Raw genomic sequence first — 12,646 nt, 5'->3', positions numbered from 1 at the left:
GTGAGAACGCTGGTGGCCTGACCAGGCAGGCTTGGGGCGGAGGTGGAGGACCCAGATGAGGTGGAGGATGCAGAAGCAGTGGCGGAACTTGGACAGACAGAGGATTGACACACAAGTCGTGGGGACGGCAAGACTTGTGCAGCAGACCCTTCACCATCTATCACCATAGTTACCCAGTGCCCAGTCAGCGACATGTAACGTCCCTGTCCATGCTTACTGGTCCAAGTATCGGTGGTGAAATGCACCCGTTCACACACAGAGTTTCTCAAGGAAGCGGTGATGTTGTGTGCGACATGCTGGTGTAGCGCGGGCACACCTTTCTTAGAGAAGTAGTGGCGACTAGGCATCTGGTACTGGGGCACAGCGACAGACATAAGGTCTCTAAAATCCTGTGTGTCCACTAGGCGGAAAGGCAGAATTTCGGTAGCCAACAGCTTACAGAGGGATAGAGTCAACCTCTTCGCTTTGTCATGGGTCGCAGGAAGTGGCCTTTTATTTGACCACATCTGAGGGACAGAGATCTGGCTGCTGTGTGTAGACGGTGTTGAGTAGGGTGTCCCTGGAAAAATGCAGCTTTGTGAGGAAAGTGCAGGCGGAGACATGATGTTGCCTTCATCCAAAGTTGGTGCTATCGATGTCTGAGAGAGCTGTACACACTCACTTGTTTCCCCTTCTAAAACAGCTGACGACCTACCAAGCAAACTGCCTGTTGCGGTTACAGTGGTGGAAGTTGTTGGTGGAAAAACAGGTGTGACAGCTGTCACAACAGTCCTAGAAGATGACGAGCGCGCGGATGCACTGGAAGGGGCAGGCGGTGGATGGTTTGCTCCGCTAGGCCGCATTGCAGCACGGTGAGCTTCCCACCGGGCCATATGATATTTATTCATGTAACGATTCATGGAAGAAGTTGTCAAACTGCTGAGGTTTTGACCTCTACTAAGACGACCATGACAAATTTTACATATCACATAATTTGGGCGATGTTTTTCTATGTCAAAAAAGGACCAGGCTAGGCAAGGCTTAGAGGCCATGCGACCTGTTGATCCACCCCGAATAATGCTCAGAGGCAGAGTGGTGGCTGAGGATGCAGTTGTAGACGTGCTACCAGTGCTCCGACTCTGTCCAGGAAGGCGCAAGGTAACTTCGTCGTCGGTTGCATCCTCCTCCACCGCCTCTGTTGACCTCCTCGAGTGCCTGACTGGGGGTTGACAGTAGGTGGGATCTAGAACTTCATCATCAATTGTTGTGTTTGCACTCCCCTCCCCCTCTGACCGAGCCTCTTCTTGCCCTGACCGAATATTTAAGTTGTCATCCCAATCGGGTATCTGCGTCTCATCTTCATCAGAATGTTCCTCATTGTCTATAACCACAGGTGTTACAGTTTGTGACAAAGGGTCAACATTATGCTCAGAAACTTGTTCCTCACGGCCTGAATCCGAGTCACAAAGGTTCTGGGCATCACTGCAGACCATTTCCTGTTCTGTACTCACTGTAGCTTGGGAGCAGACCTCTGATTCCCAGGCTATACTGTGACTGAACAGCTCTGCAGACTCAGCCATCTCAGTTCCACCATACTGTGCAGGGCTGATGGAGACTTCAGAGCTGGGAGAAATCAAGTGTGATTGGGATGACAACTCAGAGGACTGGTGTTTTTTGGATGCGGTACTTGAAGTGGCTGAGAGGGCACTTGTTGGACCACTTGAGATCCATTCAAGCATTTTCCTTTTTTGCCCATCATCTACCTTTCTTCCTGTTGTTCGTGTCCGTAAAAAAGGGAGCACATCGGATTGTCCATGGTAAGTAGTAGACATCTTACTTTTGCTGGTAGAGGGTCTATCTTCAGCAGATGATAATGGAGCTTTGCCACCTTCCCCACGGACAAAACCTTTGTTGCCTTTTACACCACGCCTCTTCCCCTTTCCACCAGCATCTGTCATTTTGCCACTCATGTTGATTGCGACAAGATTGTGGACTGAAAATGTGGTAGTAAAAATTGAGAGGTGGTGTAGATTGCAGTGGTGGTCTAGCTTTATTAACAGCAGAATAATAAAGAATAAATATCCCTGACAATGCAACTACAGGCCTTAAACTGGCAGCAAAAATTGCTAGTGTAATGGCTTAGTTATAATGAGTTGGAGTGTGCAACGCAGGCAGATGCGCTGTGCAAATGTCTTTGCACTAGTGGGACTATAGCTAAGTCCAATAGCCACGTATAGGATGCCACTAGGTACACTGAGTGTTTGCTAGTATAATGGCTTAGTTATAATGAGTTGGAGTGTGCAACGCAGGCAGACGCGCTCTGCAAATGTCTTTGCACTAGTGGGACTATAGCAAAGTCCAATAGCCACAGATAGGATGCCACTAGGTACACTGAGTGTTTGCTAGTATAATGGCTTAGTTATAATGAGTTGGAGTGGCAAACGCAGGCAGACGCGCTCTGCAAATGTCTTTGCACTAGTGGGACTATAGCAAAGTCCAATAGCCACAGATAGGATGCCACTAGGTACACTGAGTGTTTGCTAGTATAATAGCTTAGTTATAATGAGTTGGAGTGTGCAACGCAGGCAGATGCGCTCTGCAAATGTCTTTGCACTAGTGGGACTATAGCAAAGTCAAATAGCCACGTATAGGATGCCACTAGGTACACTGAGTGTTTGGTAGTCTAATGGCTTAGTTATAATGAGTTGGAGTGTGCAACGCAGGCAGACGCGCTCTGCAAATGTCTTTGCACTAGTGGGACTATAGCAAAGTCCAATAGCCACAGATAGGATGCCACTAGGTACACTGAGTGTTTGCTAGTATAATGGCTTAGTTATAATGAGTTGGAGTGTGCAACGCAGGCAGACGCGCTCTGCAAATGTCTTTGCACTAGTGGGACTATAGCTAAGTCCAATAGCCACGTATAGGATGCCACTAGGTACACTGAGTGTTTGCTAGTATAATGGCTTAGTTATAATGAGTTGGAGTGTGCAACGCAGGCAGATGCGCTCTGCAAATGTCTTTGCACTAGTGGGACTATAGCTAAGTCCAATAGCCACGTATAGGATGCCACTAGGTACACTGAGTGTTTGCTAGTATAATGGCTTAGTTATAATGAGTTGGAGTGTGCAACGCAGGCAGACGCGCTCTGCAAATGTCTTTGCACTAGTGGGACTAGAGCAAAGTCCAATAGCCACAGATAGGATGCCACTAGGTACACTGAGTGTTTGCTAGTATAATGGCTTAGTTATAATGAGTTGGAGTGTGCAACGCAGGCAGATGCGCTCTGCAAATGTCTTTGCACTAGTGGGACTATAGCTAAGTCCAATAGCCACGTATAGGATGCCACTAGGTACACTGAGTGTTTGCTAGTATAATGGCTTAGTTATAATGAGTTGGAGTGTGCAACGCAGGCAGATGCGCTCTGCAAATGTCTTTGCACTAGTGGGACTATAGCAAAGTCCAATAGCCACGTTTAGGATGCCACTAGGTACACTGAGTGTTTGCTAGTATAATGGCTTAGTAACAATGAGTTGTAGTGTGCAATGCAGGCAGATGCGCTCTGCAAATGTCTTTGCACTAGTGGGACTATAGCAAAGTCCAATAGCCACGTATAGGATGCCACTAGGTACACTGAGTGTTTGCTAGTATAATGGCTTAGTTATAATGAGTTGGAGTGTGCAACGCAGGCAGACGCGCTCTGCAAATGTCTTTGCACTAGTGGGACTATAGCAAAGTCCAATAGCCACGTTTAGGATGCCACTAGGTACACTGAGTGTTTGCTAGTATAATGGCTTAGTTATAATGAGTTGGAGTGTGCAACGCAGGCAGATGCGCTCTGCAAATGTCTTTGCACTAGTGGGACTATAGCAAAGTCCAATAGCCACGTTTAGGATGCCACTAGGTACACTGAGTGTTTGCTAGTATAATGGCTTAGTTATAATGAGTTGGAGTGTGCAACGCAGGCAGACGCGCTCTGCAAATGTCTTTGCACTAGTGGGACTATAGCAAAGTCCAATAGCCACAGATAGGATGCCACTAGGTACACTGAGTGTTTGCTAGTATAATGGCTTAGTTATAATGAGTTGGAGTGTGCAATGCAGGCAGATGCGCTCTGCAAATGTCTTTGCACTAGTGGGACTATAGCAAAGTCCAATAGCCACGTATAGGATGCCACTAGGTACACTGAGTGTTTGCTAGTATAATGGCTTAGTTATAATGAGTTGGAGTGTGCAGAGGACAGGAGGGTACAGTGGCAGGATTGTGGGTATGGGTAGAGGAATGGAAGCCTGCCTTTCTATCCCTCCTAATAGGGAAATGCAGGGAGGAAATCCCTGACCTTGGCTACACAGACGCTGTTGCTGTTTTCAGGACCTGTCACCTTAACTCTGACCCTGCCGGTTTGAGCCCTTAAAAGGACTGCTATAAAGTGCTCTCCCTAAGCTGTCTAACGCTGTGTATGCAGCGCATACAGCTGTATCGGCGATAGGACTCAGGAGGACGGAGCTGCGACAGTGATGTCTGACACCAAAGACGCAGAAAGCAGATAATGGCGTCCTGGAAGAAAATGTCCGGTTTTATAATGCAGGGACATGTGACATGGACATCCTATCACACATGCCGTTGCTTCTCTGGCTCAAAGTCCACTTAGCTGTGTGTGTGTCTGGGATTGGCTGACATGCTGGCCCGCCCCACAAGACGCACGCGCTTAGGGAAGGAAGACAAGAAAAAAAAAAAAAATGGCGATCGCCATTATAGAAACAGCAGTGATATGAAGGCGCTGTTCACGCACACTATACACTGAAATGTGATAATAGTGTGATTCACAGAGTGACTTACACTATTACAGCAGAGACCAAGCTATGATTTAGCTGGTTTTTTGCTGCTAGAACCGTTCTCGAACGTTTCTAGAACTATCGAGCTTTTGCAAAAAGCTCGAGTTCTAGTTCGATCTAGAACAGGCCCCAAAATCACTCGAGCCTAGAACTGGAGAACCACGAACCACGAACCGCGCTCAACTCTAATCATGTACACATCTTGTGTTTGGTCGGTGTGCAACATGGGAGTTGAAGCAATGGAAGAAGTAGACATGTTGTGATAGAGAAGTTGCCAAGCAGAACCAGTGGACCAACAGATACAACCTCCTGGTCTTCACTTAACGTGATGGAAGATGCCCACAATAAAAGTATAACTTCTACATTTCTAGTCAATTTTGCAACCCTCACTGCCAATCCTGCTGGGGTGGCGAGCAGGAGTGGACCCACTGGACCACAGGGGAGTTCGGACTTACCCTTCAGTGGGAGGGTCTTAACTAAACACCTGCTGCAGACACCAGGTACCATTCCCAGGGCAGTGACCGGGACTCTGGCAGCTGACCCCAGGACTGGAAACGGACTCAGGTATGGACACAGGTGCATTTAGGTACTGGCGGGATGGCTGAGGCATACAGGACAGCAGGTACAGACAGGTATGGTGGGCTTTGAAGAGTAGACAAGTATGGGAAGGCAAGTACAGGTACTGGTGATTGACACATGTTTACCAGGACTTGACAACTAGCAAGCAGACTGGAAAACTGACTAACTAAGGATGTGTTGCAGGCACCTCCCCTAATGGGAGGGTGCATTAAATAAATAGTGCAAATGGCGATGTACGCGCACAACCTAAGCACATTCCTGGGGAGCCTGTGCGGTGTGCACAGACCCTAGGTGAGGAGAGGGCAAGAGCACTCGTGGATGGCTGCAGGGAACTGGGGAGGACACAACCCGGCCGGGGTGGTGAGTAAGTCGGCGTCCCTGCTACAAATTAACAGAGCCAAAGGTGATTGCCCAAATCAGCAAGTATTCACTGGCAGGGGCTACTATCCAGTAGAAAGCACCGGGTGTGCCAGTGACCAGAAAAATAAAGACCTAATGACATTATTGTTCAAGTCTATTTCAATATCTTATTCATAGAGGCTGTTCTCTAATTGTAATTTGTCATTGATTTTAACAAATCCATTATTACCAGTACCTTATTTTCAGTTTTTTCTTCCATCAACTTGTTGTAATTTGCCACCATATTTCCAAAATTTGTTTACTGCTAGTCCCTGCATTATACAACAAAAAAGAGAAAATTAGGTAAAAACTGCACAAGTTTCAAGTATATCAAGATAATAACCTCTGCGTCACTCAGATTGGGCTAAATGGTTTTAATAAGACAAAAAAGGTGGTCTTAAAATTATTCTTAGGATGTAATGAAGCTTAAGATCAGATAGAGCTTAATGGGGTCTGGGTTAAGGTGGGTACTTTTGACAGGAGTGGGTATTTTTGGACACAATTCATTGTAGTCCAACGTCACCAAGAAAATTGTAGCTTTACCGGCTGACAATTCAAATAAATGGCTGACCATGTAATACTTGAACAGACTAGGTTTGTCAGAATGAAAGCTATTGTTACAATCCTTCCTGAATCTGCTCAACTGACATCTGTCATCAGATGCTGCCATCGTCACTCTGCCAGTGGTGGAGGAGATACCATGGCCAATATGACTGGATGGCTCAGGCACTGTACAGGCATAGAAACTGATGTGGCTGGAATATGTGGTGCCACCCAGCTAGATAGAATGGGTGTGTGCTGTCCAGCAAGGCAACAGGTACAATCAGCTCCTTGTTCTGGCCAAAGGGGAAGAACCACACTCTACTTAAACTCCCAGCTGGAAGTTGATAACTATTGTGCTTGGTTTACTCCTTGTATTCTTGTGCAATTAGGCCGGTTTCACACATCCGGCTTTTTGCCGTTTTGCCGGATGCGGCGCTCTCCTGTACAGTTAATACAGTACAATGACAGCGCAACAAGCGCCGGTCACATGCTGTCATGTGACCGGCGCATGTGACCCGGAAGTTACAGCGCTGTCATTGTACTGTATTAACTGTACGGGAGAGCGCCGCATCCGGCAAAACGGCAAAAAGCCGGATGTGTGAAACCGGCCTTAATCTGTTGTCCTCATCCAGTTCTGAACCCAGCTTTTGATGCTGACTACATCTATCTCCAAGATTCCCCCTTGATCCGACCTTAGGTTTTCTGACTTTGCTTTTGGCTGACCTCTTAGAGATGAGCAGACTCGAACAGTAAAGTTTGGTATTTGTACCAAAGACAGAGTTTTCAAAAAAATCAGTGTTGGAGTTCAGAGTTTGGGTGCTTTACATATGATGACCACTGGAACAAACATCACTATGCTCGGGTACGCTCGGTGCTCGGCCAAGTACGAGCCACTTGCAGTGTTTAAATGCCTTGTATTGGGGGTAAAAACAGAGTTATCGGATGTAGTGTGTACAAATAAAAGTAAAGGTCAATAATTGACAGACATAATTCATGTTTGTCTTAGGCAAACACTTATACATGTACATGACTCCTCCACATGTAGAATATCTGAGTTGATCGTGTTTTGTAGGACCTTCCCTAAAAGATGCAAAATGGATTCTTTATATCTCGGACACCCACTCACATTCAGGTCTACTCTTAACATCACAACTATTGTTTGTGTTGTAATATATCAGGGCTTGGACATTCTTCACACCCCTTTCTTACTCTTGTTCAAGTTTGATGTACAGACCGCTTAGTAAAGTAAACAGCAATAACCCACAAAGCCGTGAGACATTATATTACCATCGGTGAGTCACACTATAAGGGTCAACTTGAGTCAAGGTCTGTCGTAAATGTGGAGGGCTTGTCATTGACACATATATATTGCATGTCAATGAGATTAAAATTATTTGGTTTGATAGAATCTAAAGGATTACTCTTTACGTAGATATTTAAGCAGGAAATGGAAATATCTATTGTCTTGGTATAAATAGTTAACACATTGAGGAACAAGTAAAGCTCTAAAAGGTTTATATTCCAGGAACATGTCAATGTTTTATAATGGTTTAACCCATTCTGACATAGGAAGTATTGTGTATGGTTCGGGCTCAGGAGCGGAGTCCGCTCCATAATGGGCAGATGCCAGCTGTGTCATAACAACAGGCATCGGAACTAACTACAACCATTGTTATTTAACTTTACAGTTTACTCTTTACAGTTAGAGCAGTCAGACTGTGGAATGCCCTACCACAAGAAGTAGTAATGTCAGAAACTATAATCTCTTTTTAAAAAGGGCTGGAATATTTTCCTCAGTACACATAACATTGTTGGTTATAAATGACTTAAGGCCGCTTTACACATTACGACATCGCTCAAGCGATCTAATTGGGATCACGGAATTTGTGACGGACATCCGGCCGCTTTAGCGTTGTTGTTGCGTGTGACACTTACGTGCGATCAGGAAAGGCCGCAAAATAGTTCAAAATCGTTGCTCATTGACATGCTCCCCTATTCCCAATTATCGTTGCTGCTGCTTGTACGATGTTGTTCATCGTTCCTGCGGCAGCACACATCGCTATGTGTGACACCACATGAACGAGGAACATCACCTTACCTACGGCCGCCGGCAATGAGGAAGGAAGAAGGTGGGCGGGATGTTACGTCCCGCTCATCTCCGCCACTCTGCTTCTATTGGGCGGTCACTTAGTGACGCTGCTGTGACGTCGCTGTGACGCCGAACGAACCACCCCCTTAGAAAGAAGGTGGATTGCCGGTCACAGCGACGTCGCTAGGCATGTAAGTAGTGTGACGGTTCAGAGCTATTTTGTGAGCCACGGACAGCGATTTGCCCATGATGCACAAATGATGGGGGCGGGTACACACACTAGCGATATTGGTAACAATATTACAGCGTGTAAAGCGGCCTTTAGGGACAAAATGTAGAACTGGTGGAGGAAGGTTGAACTAGATGAACCTAGGTCTTTTTTCAACCTAAGTAACTATGTAACTATAGAAATTCTGGTGTCAATCTTCATTGTGTATATTTCCAATGTCCATCAGTCCCCTCATCCCTTACTTCAGGGAGATCATAGGAAGCCAATAGGATCCACTAAATGCCGCTATGGCTGCCATGTTGGTTCTCCAATGGCTGGAATTTATAGGACATTGGTAATGTTCCTAAATACTACAATGCATATTACATATTATATAATATAACACGAGTCCTAAAATGGCATAAAAAATAAAATAAAAAATAAAAAGAAATTAAAAAAATAAAAATATATGTTTAAATCATGCCCCCTTTCTTTTTAGTTGAAAAATAAAAATAAAAAAAAAATATGTAGTATTGTCATGTCCGTAAAAGTCTGGTGTATCAAAATCTAAAATTATTTAAAGTGAACCTGTCAGGTGCAATATGCACCCAAAACCACGAGCAGTTCTGGGTGAATATTGCTAACCCCTGCCTAATCGTCCCTGTATACACTAGCATAGATAAAAGGATCTTTAGAAAAAGTATTTATAAAGATCCTTTATAATATTCTAATGAAGCCAATGACTAGTTGTTTGTTCCCTTGGCTAGTCGGCCCCCTTAGCACGGCAGCACACCCCTGTGGGTGTACTAACATTCTAATGAATGTTAAGTATCAAAGGCATGGTTGCTTTCACCTCTCTGCTGCCACTGCAGGTTTTTGGCTCAGTGCGCAAGATCAGAACGTTCCCTGACTTCCGGTCATGTGCATAGTTTCAAGCCGGGACACGTACATCCGGCTTCATAATACGCATGATCAGAAGTCTGGGACTTCTGATCATGTGCACTGAGCCAAAATCCAGCATTGTGCACAGTTGCAGCAGAGAGTGGTGAGATTGACCATGCCTCTGATGCTGCACATTCATTAACATATTAGCACGCCCACAGGGGCGTACTAACATGCTAAGGGGACCGACTAGCCAAGGGAACTAATGCTCCTTCTTCTAGTCCCTGCGCTCATTAGCATACGATATAAGATCTTTAGAAATACTTTTTCTAAAGATCCCTTTATCTATACTAGTGTATACAGGGACGGTTAGGCAGGGATTAGCAATATGCACCCAAGACTGCTCGTGGTTCTGGGTGCATACTGCATCTGACAGGTTCCCTTTAAGCCAAACTGTGACTGGAAAAAACATAATAAATGCCAGAATTGCCGTTTCTCTGTCTTTGCCCTTTCCTTTAAAAATGTTCTAAACAACAATCAAAACATCATTGTACCCAAAAATTACATAATTTTAAATGCCAGCATGCCATGCAAAGAAAGATGCCCTATTACAGCACCAATGTCCGAAAAGTAAAAATCGTCCCAAAAAATGACAACACAAACCATATTTTTTTTTTTAAAAAATTTCAGTTTTTTATTTAACCACTAAAATATAAATAAAGCCCCTTAATTATACCGACCTGAAAAATCATGCTGCCCGGTCATATTTACTGTACTATTAGTGCCGTAAAAACAAAAGCCAAAAATAAAATATATATAATGGCGGAATTAGATATTTTTCACCACTTTATCTTACGTAGATCTTTCTGCCCATTTTTCATTGCATTATCGATTGAATGTCAATATGCACAACTAATCTCGCCAAAAACAAGTCCTCTTATGGGTATGTTGATGGATAAAGAAAAACTTAAGGCTCCTGAAAGAGTGGAAAGAAAATAGGAACACACAAAGAGGGAACATTGCCTCTCCATGAAGAGATGAATCATATATGTTAATGACCAAGATCTAGGAATGGGTCCATATATAATCTATTGGCTCTATGGTATACAATACATAAATTGGCCATTCACATTGCAAATTTGTTGTAAAAAGACCAATTTACACAGACCAATGATTGAAAGATAGAACAGTCATACAATCAAGGGACAAATGAGCAGCACATCTCCTCGTAATGTAGTGTGGCTAAACCTGGTATTGCTAAGGGTTGGTGTCACGGTTCTGATATGCTGGTTTAGATGCTCTGGTGTTTGACTTGAGCTCCTGTGGATGGGTTGTTTCTCAGCACTGGGTCCAAGCTGGTGCTGGGAGAAGCCTTCTCAGATATTCCTTGTTCCAGGTGGATGCTTTGCTTCATTAGGGAGCATACTCACCTGGAACGTCGCCAGTCATATTTCCTGGTTCCACAGTAAGTGCTCTTGGCTCCTGTTTTTGTACAGTTGGCTTCTCAACCCTGTACTGTAGTTGACTCTGCTCTGCCCGCCCCCCCTGACTTCATCATTACCTCCTGGCTTCTAATCTCGGACCTTCTCCTGACCATGTGTCCTCCTGCTCTCTGTATCCTATACGTACTCTCTTGGTATCCTGACCCTCGGCCTGTATCTTGATCTCGTCTCTGCCTACTCCCTATGTCTTGTCGTGTCCCCCTGGTTCCTGATCCCGGCTTGTTTGACTACCTCTCTGTTAACACTGCACGCAAGTAGTATTTAGTGCCATCTATTGACTGGCATCACACTATGCCACATAGTGTGGAGCATCACAGTCAGCCATCAAAGTTTAAAACAGGATTTACACGCTGCGATCTCGCTAGCGAGATCGCAAGCGATCGTACCCACCCCCGTCGGTTGTGCGACACGGGCAAATCGCTGCTCATCGCGCACAACCTCGCTTACCCCCGTCACACGCACTTACCTGTCCTGCGACGTCGCTCTGGCCGGCGATCCGCCTCCTTTCTAAGGGGGCGGGTCGTGCGGCGTCACAGCGACGTCACATGGCAGCCGTCCAATAGAAGCGGAGGGGCGGAGATGAGCGGGACATAAATATCCCGCCCACCTCCTTCCTTCCGCATAGCCGGTGGAGGCAGGGAAGGAGATGTTCGTCACTCCTGTGGTGTCACACACAGCGATGTGTGCTGCTGCAGGAACGAGGAACAACATCGCTAATTAGAAGAAAACGATTTTTTGTTTTAGGACGACCTCGCCGCGGCAAACGATTTTTGCCACTTTTGCGATCGTTTTAGGTCGCACATAAGTGTCACACACTGCGATATCGTTAATGACGCCGGATGTGCGTCACAAACAACGTGACCCCGACGAGAAAACATTAACGATATCGTAGCGTGTAAAGCCTGCTTTAGTCTTGGAGACCACCTGTAAAGAAGAAAGCAAAAAAGTGGACTCTCACATAATAATGATAGTGAACAGATGACGGAAAAACAGAAGATGCAGTGTACAATAATTTTTAAAACGTGGCAGCCAAGAAACTAAAGACTGATTGGCACTAGGCAGAGATGAACATAGTACTCAGTAAAATTGAAAGGAAAAGAAGACAAGGCTGGCCAGCAAAGAGATAAATAGTAATGACCACAGGTGTAATGAACTAATAATTTGGGCCCTACTATTGAATCTGATTGAAACATCCATTATCCAGCACTCTCAGATTTCTATGGTAATGGCTGGCCATTTATTGTGCGTGAAGGCCACCAGATATTGAATTTCAATGCCCGTTCCTTTTGTTCTTTTGTAAATTAATCCACCGAGATAAATGTCCTTGGTTAAAGGCTTGGTCCTTTCCAAATTGAAAATGCATGCACATTATGGCAATTATTAATGTGTATAAACATGTGTAGAGTTTCTATTTTACACCAATACCTTTCTCCAAGCAACCCATCTATTGAAGACAAGGACCAAACAGTGTACAGCTATTTCCTAACGGCACATACCCATCCATAAGTTATAAATAAAATAGTATTTACTTCATCTTTCCATGACCAAATGAAGCTGTCTGCAGAGCTATGAAATTTCTCAAAACAATAGATTGAGATCAGGTATCTATTATCACAGATAATGATGTCTA

Source organism: Anomaloglossus baeobatrachus, chromosome 11 (assembly GCF_048569485.1).
Source record: "Anomaloglossus baeobatrachus isolate aAnoBae1 chromosome 11, aAnoBae1.hap1, whole genome shotgun sequence".
In the NCBI taxonomy this organism is placed as follows: domain Eukaryota; kingdom Metazoa; phylum Chordata; class Amphibia; order Anura; family Aromobatidae; genus Anomaloglossus; species Anomaloglossus baeobatrachus.
This window is presented reverse-complemented; position numbering follows the sequence as displayed.